Consider the following 24,996-nt stretch of genomic DNA (forward strand, 5'->3'; position numbering starts at 1 on the left):
TCTCACTATTAATAAATAACCATATATTTCAAGAAACGCATTTCTTTTTTTCTTTCTATTTTTTATTGGCCATGGTTACTTGCAAAAGAAAGCTCAGGAAATGAATAAAACAGTTGAGAGCATATGACATCTCTATTGTTATTTTAGGGATTTTTAAGTATTTCTCAAAATAATTATCTTATTTATCAAATCCATAGCGTTTATACAAATTCAGTTTAAAATTTCTATTATTTTTGTTTGCTTGGGGGCCATACTAGGGTTTACTACTGGCATTTATGTATTATTTCTGGCACCAAGCTCCGAGCTCTTTTTTTTATAAAGAATTCTGGCTTATTGAACCAAGTTCTCTTCCCTGGGCACAGGATTTGCAAAACTCTAGCCTTATTGGTTTTTATTGATTGCTTTTACATTTTAATATGATAACACAAGGTTAAGCAGTCTAATTGCAATGCCCTAATAATTGCAAATGATGACATTTTCTTAATGGGATCTATTCTATCTTTGAATATATTTCTAATAATATTTATTCAGAATAACATATGATTTTGTGATGAAGAATGCTTAGAACTTGTATTTAAAATATTGCACAAATGAGCGTACAATGGATTTTAAGATAAATAGCAAGAGATAATATGGGTGGAGCAATCTGGATAATGTATTTTCAAAAGATAGGAGTGTATTAATTCTTGTTGGATTGTGTTACTTTTACATTTTCTATCTTCTTACATTTTCTATTAAACATTTTAATTATGGCCTTTAATTTGTGGGTATAAATCGTGGGGATCATATGGAATATCAGAGATAGAATGGGGGGTATTAACCACAAGCAAAGAACACCTCACACTCAGCACTGTTTCTCTGTCCCCAGTGTGCTTGAAATATGGAGCTTCTGAGATAAATTGATGATTTAAAGAGAACACACTGGCTTTAAAAAAAAAAAGAACAAGCAATTTTCTTTTTCTGAAGATTGAGACAAAAATATGAGCATATTGCAAGTGATTGATAATGAGAATTAATCATTTTCCCTGTAGTTTTTGCAATTTTCACTGCTAGAAGAATATCCCCAACTCCCCTGGAAACATTTTAAATTTGCTTTGCGAGTTGAAGAAAAAGCTATGCTTAGCAAGTTTTCTCCAATTGTTTAATGCTGATTTCAGGAATAATTAGTGAGATGACTTTTGGAGGATGAAGATTTTTGCCAAACTTTTATCTCTGGAAAAGCTCCTCAGGCCATTTTGAAACAACCTCAAATGATAAAAAGGTTCTCTTCTTATTGAACAAAACCTTGATGTCCAGTAATTTCTATAGGTTATTTCTTATGTGGCCTCCACTAGCACAATGATCATTCATGATTTCTTCCAAACACCCCTTACTGGTGATTACAAAAGTCAGTAAATGTAGGAAATTTTCCCAATAACAAACCCCCTCCCTCAAAACAGGATAGTCTTCAGATCAAAATATTTTAAGTTTTGGGGGGTAGGGGCCACATCTGGCAGTGCTCAGGAGTTACTCCTGCCTCTGTGCTCAGAAATCACTCTTGGCTCCGGGGACCATATGGGATGCTTGGGATTGAACTGGAGTCCATCCTGGGTCAGCCGTATAAAAGGCAGATGCCCTACCACTTTGCTACTACTTCGGCCCCACAGTTTAAGTTTTATTGGCTATGCAAATTTACACAAGAAAGCTCAGGAATGAATAGAACAGATGAGGGGATGAAACATCTCTATTGTTATTGTAGGAATTTTTAAGTATTTCTCAAAATAATTTTATTTATCAACTCCATATCTTTTATACAAGATTTATTTTAAAATTTCTATTGTTTTTGTTGGTTGTTTGGTTGGTTGGTTTGGGGGCCATACTTGGATTTATTTACTCCTGGCATTCAGGTATTATTTCTGGCTCCAAGCTCAGAAATTTCTCCTAGCAGGCTTGAGAGACCACATGGAATGCCAGGGATCAAACCCAGGAGGACCACATGCGCAGGCAAATGCTCTGCCTGCTGTGCTATCACTTTAGCAACAATTTATTCTTTTAAAACAAATTGCTTTTCATCCATAAAAATAAGCATTTTAAAACCCATTTTAACATGACTGCCATCAGGATTAGGATGTTTATCCAAACTTATCTGACACATTTGCAAATTTAAATTTATGAGTTGCCTTCTAACGTGATTGACCTTCTAGTTAATTTTCTGGTTAGAAAATTCAAGTACTGCACATTTCTTTAAATAAAAATTCCCTTAAAGAGAATTTAGTTCTTTAGTGCATATTCAAGAACAGATTTCTATAAGAAAAACTATAAATACTAAGAAAGCTTCTTATGCTAATCATGTTACATAAAGGTTTTAAATTTAGTTTAATCAAATTATTTACCTTCTTGCCAGAAATATAAATTTTTCATTTATATGCATGAGTTTTTTATATATGTGTAGATAGATAGATAGATAAATAGATAAATAGATAGATAGATAGATAGAGAGAGATTCACATGCAATATATTAGAATAGCTACCAAATTTTCCTGACATCTTTTCCATAATTATAGCTGACATTATTTCTTATGTGATTATTATTTTAACTTGATCAGTGTCCTGATGGGAGGATACCTAGATCACTTTTGGTCAAAGAGTATAGGGAAAAGGACAGAAAAGGAAGAAAATTGAGTGGGAGGATGAGAAAAAAGATAAGCAAGCAGGGTCAGGAGTCAGGGAGATTCATATTCATTGGGGATACCAAGAAAGGTATCTGAGTACACAAACCACAGAACCAACAACACTTAAAATCATGAGACCCAGGGGATGGAGAGATAGCATGGAAGTAGGCCATTTGCTTGCATGCAGAAGGACGGTGGTTCAAATCCCCACATCCCATATGGTCCCCCAGCCTGCCAGGAGCAATTTCTGAGCACAGAGCCAGGAGTGCTGCCGGGTGTGACCCCAAAACAAAAAAAAATTCATGAGACCCAAAATTTAACATCCTAACTTAGAGCCCAAAGAAATGATATGTGTGTGGGGGTGCAGAAAGGGATTATGGGGTCACTGATGGAGGGAGGGAAGGTACCATTGGTGGAGGGATTGGTACTGGAACTCAGTATGATTAAAGGTTAATATGGGTAACTTTTTATGGGTAACTTTTTAAATCTTGGTGCTTGTATAATAAAGAAATTGCTATTTTTGAAGGAAAGTATAATCTATATGTTTTGATAAAAGACCAGTTATGCTAAAATATCTACTGTCAAATAACTCCAGGTATATTACTCAGTGCCACGTCAACTATTTCTCTCTGATATTAATAAACCCTGCATGCATTCATTTGTTCAGTTTAGTCATCTTAAATGATTTATGTGTATTGTCACCAAATGGATCTGCTGAAGCAATAAAATCTATTCAAAGGCGACTACTGCAAACCACTCTTCCTACCAAAATGTGTTTGATTGCTACCTTAAAATTGTCAGTGGATTCTTTAAAAAACACAACTCGGTTCAAACATGATTTATTTTTCATGTTCTAAAATTGTTTATGGCACCAAGCATTATTATGCAATTTGAAAACATATGATTATAAAATGCCATCATAGTGTTCAGAGAAAATAAAATTTTGCCAAGAAATGTAAGGTAATTAAAAACATAGTGATGCCTTGCCTTTTCTAAGTATTTAGATTTAATGGATGTACATTTTCATCCACTAATTAATTATCTGAACTACTGAGAAATTTATAGTCTTAGGTAAATGGAACAGAAAGAATTAATAGAAAATAATGATGTCTTATATTGCTCTGCTTATTTTCAAACTAAGAGAGAAAACAAATTAGATGTCAATTTCCCCTCATTTGATTTTTAACATTTTGCACGATATTTTTTGTTACTTTTTTGTTTTTGTTTTTGTTTTTTCGTGCCACACCTGTTTGCTGCTCAGGGATTACTCCTGGCTAAGCGTTCAGAAATTGCCCTTGGCTTGGGGGGACCATATGGGACGCCAGAGGATCGAACCGCGGTCGCGATCTTTCCTTGGCTAGTGCTTGCAAGGCAGACACCTTACCTCTAGCGCCATCTCGCCACTCCCCCCCTCTTTTTTTGTTACATTTTTAAGAAAAACAATCCTACTTCTCACCAACTGAACTTCACTAGTTGCAGTTATCAGAAAAAGAAAATAGGGACTGGGGGTAAGGCTTACTGGTAGAGAATGTGTGAGATACTGCAATTAAGAAAGAAAGGGAAGGAAGGAAGGAAGGAAGGAAGGAAGGAAGGAAGGAAGGAAGGAAGGAAGGAAGGAAGGAAGGAAGGGAGGGAGGGAGGGAGGGAGGGAGGGGGGAGGGCGGGCGGGAGGGGGGAGGGAGGGGGAGGGAGGGAGGGAGGGGGAGGGAGGAAGTTTTATACTCGTTACCCAACTAGGAGAGAGCATAATCCTTCATGAATCAGGGCTCAGACCAGCTTACAGACCAGATGGCTTGACTCTCTTTAGGCCATGTTGCTAATAAATATTTGTTTTGAGGAAGAAAATTGAAAGTCAATTCCATTGCAACCATTGCATCTCCCGAGCAAAGCTGCAGTACGTAGCTTTAACATGTAAAACAACTCTGATCAGTCCAAGGAGGAAACGTAGGAGTGATGCTTGTTTCCTCACCTGATCTTCTGACTTACAAGAGGAGAGGGTTTGGAGCTCACAGTTCAAGTCGACTCCAAGTTCTGTGAACTGGACTTGTTCATAAGAAATCACTTTAAAGAGAACAATGTAATATGAATGAGATCACTATGTCCGAGCTTGTCTACCATGAGTAATATTCCAATAGGAGGCCCCTCTCATATTTTAAGGCATTTTTCTTATTACCAGGTTTCTGGGACAATTAGCACTTCATCAAATGTCAGGGAGTGTCCTAGATCTAACCATAGATCAATTTTGAGAATTTCAGTTTGATGACATGTGATGGAATGAATGCTTTTGAAACTCTCACTGACTTTAACTTCAAATGGATCTCACGACTGCGGACATTTTGCTTTCTCTTCCCTTTAGAAATTTGGGCTACAACATCAGCACTAACAGGGCTTCTCCTTGCTTCCTCCAGGAAAATCAGGCACTGCCATTAGATATTAATGGTAGGAAGATTGCTTCTGTACAGGTGGCAAGGCACACACCTCTGTCCCTCTCAGTCCTTTTTATGGTGTGATACCCCAATCCAAACTCATGGTCATCCTTCAGTCTTAGTCTAGTGTGGCTTTCTACTCCTGAAAAGCTTTGTCTTTATTCAACTACCACTCTTCTTTCCTTAGTTCCTTCCTTCCTTCTTTCTTTCTTTCCTTTCTTTCTTTCTTTCTTTCTTTCTTTCTTTCTTTCTTTCTTTCTTTCTTTCTTTCTTTCTTTCTTTCTTTCTTTCTTCTTTCTTGCTTTTTTTTTCTTTTTTCTTTCTTTCTTTCTTTCTTTTTCTTTCTTTTTCTTTCTTTTTTCTTTCTTTCTTTCTTTCTCTTTTTTTTTCTTTCTTTTTCTTTCTTTCTTCTTTCTTTTTTTTTCTTTCTTTCTTCTTACTTTCTTTCTTTCTTTTTTCTTTCTTTCTTTCTTTCTATCTTTGTTTCTTCTCTTTCTTTCTATTCTTTCTTTTTCTTTCTTTCTTTTTTTTTCTTTCTTTCTCTCTTTATTTTTTCTTTCTTCCTTTCTTTCTTTCTTTCTTTCTTTCTTCTTCCTTCCTTCCTTCCTTCTTCTTTCTTCCTTCTTCCTTCCTTCCTTCCTTCCTTCCTTCCTTCCTTCCTTCCTTCCTTCCTTCCTTCCTTCCTTCTTTCTTTCTTTCTTTCTTTCTTTCTTTCTTTCTTTCTTTCTTTCTTTCTTTCTTTCTTTCTTTCTTTCCATCCTTGCTTCCTTATATCTATACCGTTTTCTCTTCCTCTTTCCCTCCTTCCTTTATTCCTTCTGTCCTTCCTTTTTTGTCCTCCCTCCCTAACACCCTTCCTACCTTTCTTTTTTCTTTTTTCCCTCCTTCCTTTCCTTCTCCTTACTTTATTTTCTCCTGCCTTTACCCCTCCTTCCTTTTCTTCTTCCTTCCTTTCCACCTTCCCTCCTTCCTTCCTTACTGCCTCTTCTCTATCACACACACCCACCACAAATTTTGATTTACCTTTCACTGTCATATATTTTTGAACAACTTGTAATTTTCCCTCCTAGTTAAGATCACTCTTCTCTCAAAGTAGAAGTGCTTGAAACAAACATTTTTTTTATATAACTTGCTCAAATTGGTCGTCCGTAATAACTTCATTTTATCTACTAAACCTTGAGAGTCCAACTTGATATCAAATACCTCACACCAAGCACTTTTCTGGAACAACTTCAACACCCCCTTTTTTCCCTGCCTGCCTCTTCTGATTTCTCTGACACACACGTGTCTGGAGGAAGAACATTTATTTCTAAATGACCAGAATAATGCCTCATAAATCTTTTTACTCATGTCCTGAAAAAACAATTTTCCAGTCTCATTTTAAAAGGCTAGAAATAGAAGGATAAAATTGCAATCTACAATCTAAGCCCCTGCAGTCTCAGTAGGGGACACATGACACAGCACTTAGATTTCAAGAGAGCTCTCTCAGAAATTTACCACTTTGCAGAATTTTGCACGAACCCAATTTCTTGTTAGTTAGATAGTTTCAGAAAACAGTAAATCAATCTGCCTAAAACAAACATTGTTAACTGGGTTTCAAATAAGAAATGTGAAATAGAGAACTTCCATTAATATGATATACAGTACTAGATCAGCTTTTGTAAACATTGTGGAACTTATCAATAGAATTAGATTGACAGAATCCAAAATATGCTATATCCAGGAAAATAAATGTAAAGTGATGACATTCCTAACATGTTATTTTTCCCACAAAGTTTAATGTCTAGGATCAGTCCTATTTTACCTAAAAATGTGTTTTTCAACAAGTCTAATTGCCAAGTATCCAGTAGCTAATTCCCTTTAAGAAAATCGGATTGGGTTCTTGAATTTTTATTCTTGAGAGGAAGACATTATCCCAAGTTTTGCTCTTTTATTTCACCATTGAAAATTCAGACCACTACTTGACTCTTTTCTGGTTCCATCTCAGATTGACTAGGAAGCCTGCACTTGGGTAGATGCCCCAGACTCTTTAGTGTGTGCCCTCTCCCATGTTTAAGTGATGAAATTGGAGTTTTAAAGGGTCTATGGAGGATTTCAGGGGAAGGTGAGATCACCACTGTTTTGTGCACATAAGAACTTGAGTTTTTCTAGAAACAAATGAGGGAGGTGTTCCCTCCACTTGTGGTAGTCACTGAAAAGCCAAAAGAAGGGAAGGAGGGTTTGGTCTATAATCTACCTTTACTACCACCAAGCATGAAACTCCATCTTTCAGGAAGTCTATTGACTAAACCTTCTCCTCTATGATACTTAGCTGTTGCAGCCTGAGCTGACAGCTACAAAGTCCGGGAACTTTGAGAAGACCAATTGGGGAGGATGCTCTCTTCAGAAAATGAGAATTCTAGGAAAGGAAGCTCAGACAGAATGAGGGAGGCAGTTGCTGTTTGGAAGGAGGCTCTGGCTTACCCAGAGAGGGATGGGAATGACGATATTGGCTGTGGACCAGTTGTTTCCATCACACTTAAACATACAGTCTCTGACTAGGGTCCCTATCCAGAGATATAAGGTTCCCGGGGAGTGAGGAAGAGGCTGAACTGGTGAGGTTCAAGATTTTATGCCTTACTGTCAAAAGCAAAAGCAATTCCATGGGTCATGTTGTTTCCATGAAGTCTTGTGTTTCTTATCTCTCAATGTCAATATGATGCTTCCATTTATTTTTACCTGTAACCTTACTATGAAGATGAAATAGAAGAAATGGTAGGAAAATATATCCTGAAGCAACTTCATTCCCATTTTATTCTCCAATAGACTGAGAGAGAAAGCAAGGCCACTGCGAGAGAGTGACTGATATTCCGAGCCCTGAACAGCACAACATGGTGGATCTACTATAGGAGTCCATGGAGCTCGTTCACTTTCCTCTCTCAACTGTTCTCTCAACATCAGAATTGCAGCTTGAGGCTTTTTCACACACCCTAGTCCTGGGCAGTTTTTCAAACCGTGGGGCTGCGTCACCATGGTTACCGAGGGACTGGCAGAAAGATGTGCTCCCAGCCATGATGGTTTCATATTTGTGTACAAACAGCTGAACTGCATCTTTCAATTTCAAATATGATCAGTCTAAATTCAAACTCTGTCATGAAGAACATCCTCAAATCCTCCAAACAAGACTAAGAATGAGTATCTATGCTAACAAAATGCTTTCAAATACTGGAAAATCTCATCCCTTTGTATCACCTCCTTAGATGAATCTTACAATATCTCTTCTCTATTTCCATGATAAATCTTTATAAAAATTGTCTATAATAAAACCAAGATTTTCAGGGTACCTCAGGACATAGATAAATGTATAATGTGTGTAGAGTAGAAAGAAAAATAACCATAGTAAAAAGAAGACACAAATATCTGTATTTTCCTAAAGTGTTACTAACAATAGTAATGACAATTGGACAATTTTGAGTTCATGATAATCAGCCAAAGCATCTGGATATTGATCTTATATTTTCTGGTAGTTAAAGAAATTTCCATCTTCTACTCCACCCCAAATCTTTCTTAGAATATGATATTTGTAACTATAGAATGATTGTTCAATTATAGTGAAGCTTAAGAAGCAATTTGTCTATAAGATATGCAAATGATAATAGACAAGGCCAAGTTCTTGCAATACAGTTAATATTTGCTGCATACAATAATTCCTTGCAGATTTTAAGAAGCATTGAGGATCTCAGTCTTGACTCTACATTCATAATTGGGAAAACAGATCTTGAATGACCAAGGAAACTTTGAACTCAGAGTAGGAGTAACACCCAAATCTTTTTTTCCCTAAAGTTTCCTAAGTTCTTCCTCTGTATTTCATCATAACACTACAACTTTTAAATAACCATTCATTGGAATATAAAGCATCTTGTACATAATATATATAATTTGCTTTCAATAGACAATTATAAGAAATTGCTGGGCATATTTTAAAGATTCAGAAAGGGTCAAATATGTACAAGAGAAATCACAATATTTATAAATGTTTTCATAAATGATTTTCATTGTATTAATTTTCATGGCTGAAGAACCCATTTGAAAAGGCTTAGGGGGCTGGAGGGAACAGTGGGTAGAGCTCTTGCCCTACACAAGTCTTATCTGAGTTTGATCCCTAGCACTCCATGGCCCCCTAGAAATGATTCCTTAAAAGGAATATTATATTCCTTACAAATACCAAATTCCTTAAAAGACATCAAAACATACAATAAAAAACAAGGGCAAAACTAAATATGGATCATATATCTTGTCCTTTTACAAAAGGGACACATAAAATGTCACTTAGAAAAAAATTAATTGACAGTCAATTTAAACTAAATATTAATAAAAGTTTCCTCATAAAGGGTATTAGCGAAGTATTACTGGAAGAGGGGCCTTTGCAAATTATATCATAAGTAGATAAAATAATCTGAATACTAAAGCAGAAGAAAATATCCTACTTTCTAAAATGTGCACTTATTGGCTTTAAGGTAACTTTGGAAAGACCTTTCCCTACTTCTTCAAATTTACAGAGAGACAAGGGTATTTCCATGCAGGCCATATGGCATTCAGTTCATGAATTCCAACACTCAAAGGGAATGAAATGAAAATTGATTAAACAGTGGGGGGAAAATGCAAGAGATTAGCAGCAGAAGAAAAACACCACCTGGGGGCGCCCTTCTCCCACTGAGACAGCCAGTCACCTCCAAATTTGGGGGTTACACCACTTTCAGCACCCACTCTCTGGGCTCCAGCACTGAATCACGAAACTGGGTTCCAAGGTCTGGCTACACTCAAAGTTACTATGCGAACTTCTCCAAAACTCACCGAGTTGCTATCCATACCCAAAGATGATTTTCAAGCAAATCACAATGAACATGACTGTAAAAGCCTTTAAGCAGCTAAAAGCAGACAACAGATTCTTGGTTGCTCTCAGTAAGTAGTGTGTCTACAAAGATGCCCAGAGCACTGAAATGGTACAGCCAGAAACACAAAAAGGAAGGGTTCCTCTGAGACCCGGTGTCACTTCCATCAGCGTGTAGGTCCCATTTCCACTATGTGTCTGTCTGTCTGCTTCCAAGCACCTTAGGTAACAAATGGTGCTGAGTCCTTTACAATGGCCTGCTGCTATTCAGCATTCTGGAGTGAGCTAAAGGAAGCGCTCTCAGAATCTATGGATTTTCCTCGGAAAGCGTATCACAGCCTTTCTGTGCCGAAAAGGGCACAGTCCATGTAGGTGTATTTTTTTTTTTTTTTTGCCAATAAAATAACACTCCGAATGGAAAAGGGGTGGTTCAATCAGGACCAGGAGAGAAAAAATATCCTTGTGGATGATACTGATGCTGAAATGGAAAGACATATATTATTAAAATAAATAAAACATACACACATAAAAAAGAAATGGAAAGAATCTAGTCTTGTGAAACCTGTGTGGGTATGGCCATGACTAGGATTATGGCCAGTGGAGATATCAAAACTTTCTGTCTTTTTTTTTTCTCCACAAGTTCTCGGATGATCCCGAGAACATAAATGATAAATTCTCAAACATAGGATGAAGAAATAATTAAGATTTAAAAAACGTGCCACTCATTCAAATACTTGAGATATTGTAATTTGGTTGCATCATAAAGATGTTTGGGGCTGGAATGTTCCCAGCACCATAAATGGTTTCTGGAGACCTACCCAGAGTGATTTCCAAGCACAGAACTGTGAGTAAACTCAGGGAGGGCACATTATGTATATCTCCCAACAATACACTACAATATAATAAAAAATTTTTTAAATTGTGTACTCATGAACAGGAGGCTGAAATACTGAGCAGGGGGTGGTTTGAATGGAAAGGAGGGATAATTTGTCAGCCCCTTTCTAGGATAACAGTGAATACTGCCAATTGGAGAAGGAATTGTTTCCGGGGCTTGATTTGGGCTGCATTTTCCTGGCTATTCAAGAACTTACTGTATTTGGCAAGTTTCAGAGTTCCTTCTTGCCGATGAATAATTCAGGGAAAAGGATGTGTCTCTGTGTATTTGTTTTCTTTCAAGTTTTCCTTAAATAAAGGGAATGTCTCATGATCATGAGTGCCACTGTTTCATTCATGAAGCCGTGTTTGAGAAGTGAAGAAATGCTTCCCTGCATCTTAAAATCTACATCTTTAAGTAAACTGAACATTGATTACATTTTTAGTTCCATTTTAATTAATGTGAAAGTAAATAGACTGAAAATCAGTTTTCCACTTTTTTGTTGTATGTTGTTTGTTTGTTTTTGAAACATGACACACTGATAGCCTCTCATTTCTACAGAGGGAGTCATAGTCACCCCAATGAAAACCTTTGAATTAAATATTTGCATTGGTGAATCTGACCAACCAATTAGATCTTTTCCTTAACAATATCTGCTTGAGGAGATGGTAAATTCTTCCTCTTCATCCTCATTTTTGTCCTGTGAGTCTATTTCCTTTAAAAAAATCTGTCAGATCAGTCCAGATTCTCTAGGATATTTCTTTACTTTTGCACATTTTCTGGAAGATTCTAGCATCCCTTCATGAAATGAAATTCATTAGGAGTTCACAAGTGGTGAGATCATTTGGGGGATTGGAGAATTGGCCTACTCCATGTCATGTTCAAGGAACCATTTTGGCTTTGCAGGAAGGATTCCCTAAGTAAGCTATAGCATGGATTTGAACAAGAGTAAGTACCTTTTCTCCTGCCCTATCCTCTGGTTCTTACCTTGGAAAGTGAGATCAGCCAACAACAACAATCAGAACAACAACAACAACAACAACAACAACACATTTAAAATGTGTAATCTGGAGAATCCAGAAACAGAGATTGTATTCGCATATAGAGCTCTGTCTATTTTAACATTTTGAAAGGTTCTTTACTTGTATTGAAAACAACTATCCTTCTAATTTTGGGGGAAGATGGACAGAAAACTACTGAATATAGCAGGACTTGACAACAGTCAAGTTGGACAGTTTGGGGTTTTGCTTTTCAAGATGAAGTGAAGAGCAGAACTTCTGACTCAGTGAGCTTTTGTGATGGAGGTTTAAGTTACAGCCCATCTTTGGTTGGTGCGACTTTAAAGTTGGGGGTTATTTTTCATGAAAAGAGTAGGAGAAAGGACATTTGTCTTCTGTTCTTTGTTTTTTGTTTTGTTTTGTTTTGTTTGGAGGAAATCACACATGGTGATGCTCAGGAATTATTTCTGGTGGGACTATTTGGGTTGTCCAAACCCTCATTGACTGTGTGCAAGGCAAGGTCCCTACCCATTGTGCTACTTCTCCATTCCTTTCCTTTTAAATACCTTCATTCATAGGGGGGAGCAAGGTCCAGAAGAATTCAGAGTTACAGAGCTGGAGTGGACACACGCACACATACACACATACAGACTCACACATGCACACAGCAATACTATCTTAGACTAAAGAAAGGAGAATACAATGGGGCTCTGTCATTCCTATCAACTCATCATAAAATTTCTAAGTGGTTTGGATCCATGTCAACACCAATTCCTCTGGACTCTGCATTCAATAGGACCAGAGAACTTCTCTATCTGCTCTGTCACTGAAATCCCTAAATTTCCAGTAGTTTTGTGCTGCAAATAAAGAGCCACTGAGTGTTATTGTGCTGTCAACAGTCTTCACCAAGAGCCCAGAAAACACACACAAGAACTCCTGTGAAATCTCTCAGCGCACAGGCCTTCTGCTGGCTTTAATCTGCCACCAAACATCGCTTTTTCCTTTTCTACATTTTACAAGAAATTTTAAAATACCACCCGGGAGGCAGGTTTGAGACTTCTTCAACGCAATCTAACATCTAAACTCATTTAAAAAAATAATTGATTGCATTGCTTTCAACCTCGAGTAAGCTCTGCTCATTTGAAAAAAGTCCTCCAGGCTAACTATAATGCAACCAGTTTTGATTTTATGAATAGATATATAATGTCCAAAATTTAACTCACTCCATTTTACTGTTTTATGAATAGCATCTTTTTAAAATTTTAGCTAATGGCTTTTTTTCTTTTAGTTCTAGAAATTGCATCTTCCAATTAACCCAGGGAGGGGTTGGGCAGATCATTCTGGCATAACAGGATGACCAAAGAATATGAAGGTGATTTTGATAAAGGTCATTTTTGATGCCTTTCTCTATCTTGTAAAAAGAGATTCTCATAAGCATTTATATGAGTAATTTTTTTAATTTTGGTTTTTGAGTCACACCCGGCAACACTGCAGGGCTCAGGGGTTACTCCTGGCTCTATGCTCAGAAATTGCTTCTGGCAGGCTCAAGGGACCATATGGGATGTTGGGATTCAAACCATTGTCCTTCTTCATGCAAGGCAAACTCTCTACCTCCATACTATTTCTCTGGCTCAATATATGAGTCATTTTTACGTACAAAGATGGAGTAATGAGGAAGGAAATTTGAAAAAAAAAAACATCTAAGAACTGGTGAGCAGATATTGCTGTAGGCGTGGAAGCTCAGGGCTCAATTCTCAGGACCACACAGTCTCCGGAGTAGGAAGCCAGTAGCAAACATGAACCTTCTGAGAACCACCAGCTGTAGCTCACCCAAAACAATAAAAACTAAAGAAAAGTCATGATCTATCTACCTCACCTTCCGCTTTGCATGGATGCACTTGAACCTTAATCTCATTGCATTAAATCTCAGTGCATGTTCAATAGGAGTAGTCTGTTTTGTTGTTGTTTTTTATTGAGTTTTCCTATACATAATCTAGTGATGAACTGGTATATATATTTTTTCTAACAGCATTATTTACGTAAGACTTCTAAATAAAAAGACATACATAAATTAATATCTGAGTTTAATTTATTGTGCTTCTTTGATCACTATTTTCTGTTTTATTAGTTATGCTGTGGGGATACAATAGCAGGACTCAGGCTGATTCCTGGGTTTTAGTTGGTGCCATGAATCAAAATCAGTTAGACTCATGAAAAGCAAGAGCTTTATCTGCTTCGCTTTCTCCAGTTCATACGATTATTTTACAACATGATCAAGATACGACTTTCAAAGTGGCAGTGGCTAGTCATTATTAATACATCAATTCACATAATTTATCAGATAAAAACAATTGATGACATTATTATTTTATCCCAAGCACAAGATCGTCTTGAAAATAAAACTTTCCATGTGGTAAGTGTGAGAAAGTGTTTGAAGAACCCTAGTTTTTCAATGTAGTAATATGTGAAAAATACTAATATAGACAAAGTATCATATTTCATCCATTTAATATATATTTTCACATGTTGACATCTCTGAGATGGGGTCTCTCCTAGTCATAACAATTTCTAAAAGATTCTAGGAAATACAGCTTGATATTTGTCTTCATAGAGTGATAAAAGCTATTTGCTGGGTTTGAGATAGTCTTAAGATCTTTGGTAGATAAGATCATTTTTCTAACCTTCCCTGTGGGCAAGAATTCATTTCTAGAAAAGGCCATTTTGTGGTGTTTTACATCTTGGCAGAGAGTCAGGGGAGGAAACTGGATGAGGCCAACAGGATTTCTAATTAGCAACGATGCAGCCTTAAGAAAGCATTTCCCTTTTTCTCTTTGTCATCACCAAAATATCATTACTTCATTTATGAAAATCACTCTCTTGGTCATATTGGCCTAACAGCTAGAAATGGACTGCGTGATGGTTGCTGGATTTCTAGGTAGATGCACAACTTTAAGTGGTGTCATTTAACGTCATCACTCTGGGTTGTGATTTTCCCATTTGAGTCATGGAATATTTAACACACAACCCCTCATGAATCTGTTTTGAGGATTTTTAAGGATCCGTAAAGCTTTTAATAAAGTGTCTGTTACCTATTGCCTATTATTTAAGATTTGCTACTACTGGAGCCAGAGAAATATCACAGTGGGTAGAGCATTTGCCTTGCACATGGCTGACCTGGGTTAGATTCCAGGCATCCCATAGGGTCCCTTTGAACTTTCTGGGAGTAATTTCTGAGCTCAGAGCCAGGAGGAACTCCTATCAATTGTGGCCCAAATATAAAAATAAAATATTTGCTACGCATCATAATCTGATATGTGTTTGGATATTAAAGTAGAATTTTATCTGAAATATTTGGGATGATGCAGTAATGCAGTGTTCAATATGTGGGTTTCTGGTTTTTATGATGCAAAATAAATAGAGCCATGCCTAAATTCACGCATTATCTGGTTCTATCCCTGGCATCCCAATCTGGTCCCCTGAGACTGCCAGGGTAAATTCTAAGAGCGGAGTCAGGAGTAACGCCTGAGAACTGCCATGTGTGGTCAAAAACAAACAAACAAAAATAAATAAAGTAAAATAAAAGATAAATGCACCTCTTTCTCCTTCATTTGAAACTTGCTGTGGACTCTAATCAGAATCTATTATGGTTTTGTTTTTTTGCCAATGATGGACTCAAAAAGAATATTACTGTAGTAACTAAACCTTCTGCTATTGTATTAATGACTTTATTGGATGTGCTCGCTTGGGCAGCACATATACTAAAATTGGAACAATACAGAGAAGATTAGCATGGCCCCTGCACAAGGATAACTTTATTGGATATACAATAATTTTCACAAATATACTTGCTACTGAACTTTTTCTTCTTTCTTTGTTCTTCTCTTCCATTTTATTTTTTAGTTTTTCTTTCTATATTCTTTCCATTTCTATTCAATAACTTTGCTTTCTCTTATCTTGAAACAAATGCTTTATGATCAGTTATGTCCACTATGTAATGCATTTTCTTCAAACAAAAAAATTAAAAAAATAATGTTACTCTATGGAAAGGAATATGCATATGTTCATGTCTGGGAATATAGACCCATTTCATAAATGTGCTTTGCTCAAGTATCTCCTTTCCATCAGAAAACAAAAACCCAAGCTGAAGAGGTAGTAAAGTGGGTATGGCCCTTGCCTGGCACATGCTCGACCCCAGTTTGATTCCTGGGATCACATCCGGTTCCTTCAGCACTGTTAGGAATGATCTTCATGCACAAAGCCAGGAGTAAACCCTGAATTTACAAGGAATAAACCCTGAATATTTCTTCATAGATATGGCCCTGCACGCATTCATCACCCAAAATGAAAGAAAACCTTTTTCTTTACAATTCTATAGATTCTGTTAAGCCAAGCCAGTGGAGATATTTTTTTAGACTCAAAACTAACTTTACTTTAGACCTATTGCTAAGTACAGATTCCTGCTTGCTTGATAAGAATATCCACCTCCTCCATACTTCAGGAAGAAAAAAATTCCAGGGCTCTAAGGAATAAAATTTTGAGGATTCAGAAACAATGTATATTCTGGTATATTCATAGTAACACTGTTTATAAAAATGTTAAGATCAGGAAATAAATAAAACATATAAAATTAGAGAACTGGATTTTTTTAATGGTGCTTTAAGATAAATAAAAGCACAGACTCTGGAGTCACCCAGGAAAAAAAATTCTACAGATTTACCCTAGGTTCTATATAGACTTCAAGTTTGAATTCGATTATAATTTGATGACACAATTGCCTCCTTTTTGAGACTAGACCACATTGGCTAGGACAGAGGCCTCAGAACTTGCCCTGAAATCTCTCATTTCAAGCATCTCATAGCCAACTCCAACCTGTGATTTCCCGGTTTATTGGTGCCTAATCATACAGACGCTTAAACGTTTCCCTGGCAAACTTTCCTTCTTGATTGATTAACTGCAGAAAGTAAAGTGTGCAAAGAAGAGAGCATTTGCAGAAGAGCAGAGTCCTATGTGTTTCTCCATCATCATCGACAGGCTCCCTCTGTCTGCGAATCCAGGAGCCTTGGCTGCTTTTGCTTCCTTAGCCCCCTCATCTCCACGCAGCCCAGGGAAAGCCCACGGGCCATCTGTTTCCAATTGCAGCTGATGTCCAGGTCCCCAGAGCTTTCTTTGCATTCCTGATTTATATTTCCTCATGAATTTAATTTCAACCAAGTCTGTTATTTTAAACAATCGTCTCTGCTTGCATGGCTTGGACCAGCCACAAACAGCCCTGCCGCCAAGGGCGACTGGTTTCTGTTCTGTGGATGTCAGGTATTTATGGAGTGAAAGCTAGTAAATGATGAGGAAAAGCTCTGCTCCTTTTTATTTTTTTCTCCCCCTTGTATCCCCTTTCCTGGGGTGTCCACAATAGACCTTCCTTCCTATTCATGGGCTGGAGGGGGCTGTTGCTTTCTATCAGACACTTGGTCTCAACAATATGACTGTATCAATGACACAATAGAACAAGGTGCTTCTCAGAATCCTGCCTGCATATTTGCAGTGGGGAGTAGGGATATAAGATTATTTTCATTTTGGCTGAATTGGAAAACAAAAATGGAGTGACTCTCTGGTAAACTGAAGATACAGATTGGTAATACAATCTGGCAATACAAATTGATCTAAATATATTGCAAGTGTGAGTATATTGTATTTATAATTTATAAATATAACATATATATTGCAAAGACGATGTATAAAGAGAGCAAGATGAGGTGAGAGACAAGAAAGCTAGTTAAATGGACATACTGTATTTTCAATTTCCAACTCAGGGTACTGCCCTCATTTGCAGATAAACATGTGTTGCTTAGAATTATTCCTATATGAAGTATCAATGAGTGATATATTTTAAGAAATATTAAGGGTTGTATATATAACCAAAGTATATGTCTATTAGTAAACAAATACATTAAATATGTACATGACCCAACAATAAAATAGATTCCTTAATTGCCATATGTTGTGCAACTATGAATTCACATGACAATGTTTGGCAAAATATTCACTTATTATCCATGTTGAGTTGAAAACAAGAGAATCAAGATTTATGGGATAGAAGAAGTCTGTATTTCAACAGAAAATAAGTAATTAAGGGGGGTGATGGTGGGGTATATGGGTTGTAGAAAGGGAACTGGAATGGGGGGAGGACATAGTTGGTGATGGGTATTCCCCTGACTCAATGTTAATATGTACCTAAAATACTACTGTGAAAGATATGTAAGCCATTATGGAAAAAATGTATTTTTTATCAGAAACTTTCCTTTGACGTAAATGTATTATTATTATATCAATTATATTTTATGTTATGTTATGTCACTATATTATGTTATGTTAGTTTACCTCATTATGTTAATCAATTTTGTCTCTTGAATAAATTCTCACAATGAAAAAGAAAAAAAATATAAAAGAAAAAAAGTATTTGGAAATTAACAACACATTCTCAAAAAACCAGAAAAGAAAATTTTAAAGTAGGAAATACCTAGATACAAGTGAAAGCATACTATAGAAATTCCTCGTTGTATGGAATGTTGCTAAGAAGACCAAGAAAGAAGTTTATAGTAGTAAATAAATATATTAAAAAGATAAGACTTCCTCAAACCAATAAGCTAATCTTATAATAAAAAGTAGGGGAAAAATCTTAAAATTAGGAGGAGGACAAAATAGAGATTGGGGTAGAAACTAGAAAAATATATTATAAAAAAGGAAAGTAAATGAAATAAAGATATTTTTGAATTGAGCAACAAAATTAACACCTCTTCACCATAAGCAAAATTAATTTACTGAGGAAGTTTAAATAAAATAAATTTAAATAGGATAAAACTATAAATTCATAGAAACATGCAAATTTCTTAGATAAAATTATGCAGAATCAGGAGTAAATTCAACAGTTCTATAATCAATAAAAGAAAATTAAATGAATAATCAAGAATGTCCCACAAAAAAAAATCCCTTAAGGGTGAGATGGCTTCATTGGAGAATTATGCCAAATATTTGAAGAAGAGCTAACATTAATCTTTTTCAAACTCAAATAAAATATTAGAGAGCAAAGAACACCGATAACCTCATTAATTTAAAAATAAAAATATAGTGCTCGCCACATTAGTAAAATAGGAAAGAATCACACAGTCATCTCAGTTGGTGGGGAAAAATTTTTTGATAAAACCCAACAACATTTCATAAAAAAAATTCTCAAGGAAAAGGAAGAAAACAATTTTATGTAACAAAGACTATATGTTAAAACCTTAGATGCTCAATAGTGAAAACTCTTTTTGCCAAGATCAGGAGCAATTTAGCAATGTCCACTCTCATTTTTATTCAACATAGTAGTACTGGAATATTTTAACAAAACAATGTAACAGAAAAGAGAAACAAAACTCATTCAGTTCAGAAAAGGGAAGTAAAATCATCTCTGTTCACACATAACATGATCTATGTAAGAAAACCTAAGGATTTCATGCTCAGTCTTCTAGAACTAATGAAGAAAGAACTTCAGTAAGATCAGCCCTAAAATAAAAATTGATATACGAGCAATAAACAAATGAAAAAGAAAGTCAATAAAATAATCCAATTCACCAGAACATCTGAAATTAATAAAAACCAGAGGTGATAAAAATACTCTTCAGACTGAAAACTTAAAATCTAATAAAAGTAAAGAAGACAAATAAATAGAAAGATACCCCATGTTTCTTAATGAGAAGAGTAATGTTAAAATGTCTTTATTACCCAAAGCAATAGATCACCTTACAGCAACTATTTCCCAAAGCCCTGTGATACTTTTTTGCATAAACAGAAAAATACTAAAAAATAATAAAGAATATTTATGATTAGGAATAATAAAAACAACCTCATAAGGAAAGAGCTCAGAAAAGTTAACTCAGAGCAGATAATTCCTATAAATAGAAACACCCACAGAAGCACCAGAAACACCGAAGAAGTCCACCCTAAATGAGTAATTAACCACAGAGTCTTTCTATGAAGAAATATGTGTTCTCCACGAAGTCTTCTCTCTAGGGCACTAGTATTACAGTGATGCACTTTCAGCAAAATAGTTTTGATCCAGGAAGAAGGGACTTCCAACTGTTTCTCTTTAATAATGACTAAATGGACTAGATATTAACAAGATTCAATCTTAACAAGAAAATAAAACTTTTGCAAATTCTCGAAGTTGAAACAACACATTTGTATATAAGAGAGAAAGAGATACACGTCTCGATTCATAACAACTTGTAAAAATTAAATGAGAATTAAAATTTATAAAGAGTTTAGGCAGGACTTTAGATATCTCTCCTAAATAAAATGCAGTCAAATGGTGTACAATAGACAGGTACTATTTGTGTTTACAATGGAATGGAAATTTCCAAGGCTACTCCTATTTTTGCAATAATCTTGAAATGCTTAGACAAAATATAAACCATACACAAAAGAGGTTATCAACAATGTAGTGTATTGGGGCACACTAACAGTTCCTAACACTGACTGCTACTCTCTGCAACTGTTCATCATGAGAAGTGAGTTCTGGATTTTGTTTAAAATTAAAGACCTAAGAAAGTTTGAGAAGTGCTGTGGACAACTTTGTATTATAAATTATGCCATTTGGGATTAGAAGCTATCACTCTCCCTTCTTGGAATATGGGGAAGTAAAACCATAATTTTTTTTATCAGTAGGATCATTCAAATTATACTTATGTTCAAGACCTCAGAAATAGGTCATTCTCTTACGTTTTTCGATTAAGTGCCCATGTATATTATGCTTTATTGGAAAAAAGTAAATATGAATTGTAGGCTGGACTTTCATTTCCAGGAGCATAAAATAGAATTTGTTTTTGAAATGAAGTAAAGGACTCACATAAGACACATTTTGAGTGTAGGATAAGACAATTTTGCTGTGGTCAGAGTAATAGTTCATTATGTAAACTGTTTACCTTGTATGCAACCTTGTCAGCTTGCCTTGGATGAATCCAATCTAGGTTCAATCCCCAACATCCTATCTGGTCCCCTGAACACAAACAGGAGTGACACCAGAGACTAGAACCAAAAGTAACCCTTGAGCAACACCAGATGTACTCTGGCCCCCCAAAACCAAAACCACAGTTTTGCCAGTGATTTCTCTCTAGCGCCGTAAGCTGCTGTCACTGATCTTTCTTAGACTTTGAGGCTACCAATCTGCCTTTTAAAATTCTGGCTTATCTCATGATCTGCAGCCCCTCATAATTTAATGCTGGCTACCAGATTTTGCTGTTCATCAGGGGATCCCCAAGAATCAAAAGCCCCTTATGTTATCTACTTTCTTCTACGTCTTAAACCAAGCATCTTGAAGTCTCAAGTGGACCAATCCAGTCTCTCCTACTCTCTGGAATGCCAAGCACAGCAGCTCAGTGCCCCAATAGAACAAAGTATGAAAATCACCTGGGTAACTCTGACACAGCCTAGCTATGTTCAAATCCCGTCCTTTATTTTCTCCCCATCAAAAACAATTAAGCCCAATCAAATAAAGGATGCATTCAATGTCATACCCTGAATGGATGGATAGGCCTGTCCTGATTTCTGAGAATTGGCTTTAATAACACAGAGTGTAAATAGAAAAGTCTGTGTTGAGTCAAACTGAAAGAAAGACTTTCTAATTACTAGCCATACCTCCGTAAGTGGCTGCAAATATTGTACTTATACTAATAACAACGTGGAAACTTAAACTTCAACATGTTACCATGATAGGAGTTAATTGTTGGTTGTCTGTGAAATGTTCCAAGCTTTTCAGATGCATAGTGGTTATGACGCAAATGCAGAAGTAAGAGCACCTCCCAGCCAGCAGCAACTACCACCCCACCAGGCTGAATTGGGGACGGCTCTGCATAGCTCAGGACAGAGAAGGGAAAGCAACCCCCACCCTTGTTATCCTGAAGGGCAAAACATCACCTGCACCCCGATACCTGTATAACCTTTTCAAAGTACCTTTGCTTATTTCATTTATGTATTTCCCTTAATTCCCCAAAACAAGTTTCAATGGCTTGAGACTTTCTGGAAGTATCTTAAAATAAATGACTTCTGGAGGTCATTTATTTTATTTAGTTCCCTGAAAAATACAATAAGCCTTCCGAATGTTTGATGGGTTTATTGATTTGCCAGAGGCATTTCAAAAAAAGAAAATGAAGAGTAATATTACATGTGTATTTTATGGAGTGAACAACTTAAGTAATATAATGATGGAAAATAGCCTTTTAAAAATATTTTATTGATATTAAAAAAGTAAATTTAGAGGACTGAAGTCCAGTGGGTCAAGCTATTGTCTCATACAATAATCCAGTTCTCTTTTTACAGTTTGTAACATTTTCTTCAGCACCTGCAAGAGTGAATACAGTGCACAGGACCAGGAGGAAGTCCTGAACAGCGTTTAGTGAGGGTTCAAACCCTCACTCAACTCAACAAATATCAATAATTATGTCGAATCCATCTATTAGGGAGACTCAATAAAATTTTTATAAATATCCTTTGTTGGCTCATAATGAGTAGCATGCATTTAATTTACATATTTTCAAAATAAGAAGGCATGTAATATTTAGATAAAATTGAGAAAGTTGATAATGTACATTTTTTCCTCTCTTCACGATCTCCATCTTCATTTGAAACCATAGACACCCCACTCTTTAGAGTAGAGAGTACATATGCCCTGACGGAGACTGACCTCTTCTTCAAAAGTTTCTGCTGATCTTTGTTGAAAGAGATAGCAACTTATATGGTATAAATAGGCACTCGAATAATACATGCTGAGCATGTTGGGTACTGGACATCATACATGTTATACATCTCATGTGTGGAAATCTGAGATTTGAAACTGTGAAACAGCAATTTCGAGCATGTTCCATCACCTTGATTCAACCTCATCCTTCCTGGTCTAGACCTTTGCTGGTGTTTCAAGGGGGGGGGGGTCACTTTGTCCCTTTCCAACTTTGTTGCCTTTTGATGAACTAATCAGGAATTCATCATAGGCACCTACCACTTAACCTAGCCTCTGTGGATTGCATCTATAAATCTCTAATGCCTCTAAGGGAAGGAAATAGTCTTCAGTGCCCTGGTGAGGTCCACTGGAGAGACCAATGTTCTGTGCAAGACCATTTTGGAGAAGGAGGAAAGACATGGAGCTAGTTCATCTATGTCTTGACTCCTCCTACTCAGGAGGCTTTTGGGCTCCTTGGGACTTAGATGAGCTCAGTAAACATGACCTTCATAACCTTCTCTAGTTTTTTAAGCTTTTAAAATTTTAAATCTTTTTCATTGATGTAATGATTGGTTTTCAAGAGTATGATTGCTTATATATTTTAGAGATACAGTATTACCATGCCATGCCGCCATTAGAGTGTCAATATTCCTTCCCTGGAGTCCATTGGGACTTTTCAGCTCATTCCAAATACCTTAGTAATTAACTTTATATATACATATAGTTAATATATACTTATATATGTATATAAAATTTTATATTTTGCCATATACATATACATGGTTATATATAACATATATGTAGTTAATATATACATATACGTATATGAAATTTTATATTTTGCCATATATGTATATACATATATGTATATACATATATATACATATAAAATAAAGGTGGCTCAATTATTTATTAAAGGGGCCAGAGAGTTAGCATGGGGGTAAGGCATTTGCCTTGCATGCTGAAGGTTGGTGGTTTGAATCCCAACATCCCTGAGCCAGCCAGGAGCGATTTCTGAGCATAGAGCCAGAAGGAACCCCTGAGCACTGCTCGGTATAACGCAAAAATAAAACAAAACAAAATTTATTAAAGTAAAATTCACAAATTCAAGTGTATAAAAATACTTTTGTATGAAAATATATTTAAGTAGAAGCTATTATTGAAAATAAAACCTGTGTATATGAAAACAGCCTCAGAGAAATTAAGAATGAGCATATTTTAGTGTACCTTACATTAAGGTAATATTATTTTTAAGATTTAGGAAGACAGCACCTCACAAAGAAACTAATTTGCCTAGTAAGTGGACACTAGCTCTTAGTCTAAAGCTAGATTCTTACAGTTATATTAGCAAATACTTTTTTTGTCAAATGCCATATAACGAATAAGGAAAATATTATACTTTAGAAAAGTAAACCCCAGAGGTAGTAAAAAGTGAATTAATATAATCTCACTATTGTAATATGAAAGAAGATTCATGCATTTGATTACATACGAATTCATAATCTCTATGAATTTGCCTTGGATACACTTTGCTAAGAAAAACTAATCCTAATGTATGGTCTGCCAATATTTTTCCAGCTTCCTGAATGGTTTGTTCATAGAGGTATTATTTTGGGTGATGAATTATTGCATCTTTAACTATCAGTTTAGAAGTAAACACTCTGGTAAGTGGAAACTCAAGGGAAAATGTGGGAGCATAGTGCAGCAGAATCAGGTATAGTCAGAAGATTTCATTCCACCACTGAGGGGGCCTTAAAGATGGAAAGACCCCAAGGAATGTGTCCTATATCCTATGCTAGGAAACCACTATCGGGGGAAGGGTTTTTTGTCCATGCTCATATCTGCAATAACAGGTTTTAGGTAGGGGTAGTTTTTTTTAATATAATTTTTATTTTAATTATAGTGGCTTGCATATCGTTCACAGTAATATTCCAGGTACATATTTACATTGAATCAGGGGAATTCCCACCACCGAATTGTCCTCCCACAACCGCTCCCATCCTGCCTCCCATATCCTCCACTCCCCCCCTCCAGGGGCTGCTTGAATGTGTAGTCCCTTCTGTGTCTAGTTTATTACTTAGTGGTCTTATGACTGTTTGGTCTTGGTGCCTCCATTACTGCCCCCTCTAATTGGGAGGCGGGACTAGAAAGTTCAAGTTATGTGGTCTTGTTTGAGGAAGAGAAAGGTAATATAATGGGGTAAAAATAGACTACGATGACTATGAGCAGAGTCGGAGCAGAAGTCTTCCATATGGCACAAAAACACCAAGGAGAGAGTAAATGAACTTGGCAGGGGTAGTTTTAATGATAATATAATCTCCACCACTCCACAGGGATGCCCAGCTAATTAACTTCTCAAAATGTCAAGGGTCTGCAACAAAACAGGAATTTCTGTCTGTAGTGAGCTCAGAGCCAATGGCTCTCAGGTCC

General features: G+C 36.2%; 2 protein-coding genes and 1 pseudogene across 2 annotated transcripts in view; 1 reads left to right on the plus strand and 2 right to left on the minus strand.

Annotated features, from left to right (window-relative positions):
- Positions 1 to 24,996, minus strand: part of NALF1 (NALCN channel auxiliary factor 1) — a 796,223-nt gene that overhangs the window by 356,807 nt on the left and 414,420 nt on the right.
- Positions 1 to 24,996, minus strand: part of LIG4 (DNA ligase 4) — an 861,775-nt gene that overhangs the window by 139,343 nt on the left and 697,436 nt on the right. The window lies entirely within an intron of this gene.
- On the plus strand, positions 15,554 to 15,653 carry LOC126017083 (uncharacterized; annotated as a pseudogene).

Source organism: Suncus etruscus, chromosome 8, assembly GCF_024139225.1.
Source record: "Suncus etruscus isolate mSunEtr1 chromosome 8, mSunEtr1.pri.cur, whole genome shotgun sequence".
Classification (NCBI taxonomy): domain Eukaryota; kingdom Metazoa; phylum Chordata; class Mammalia; order Eulipotyphla; family Soricidae; genus Suncus; species Suncus etruscus.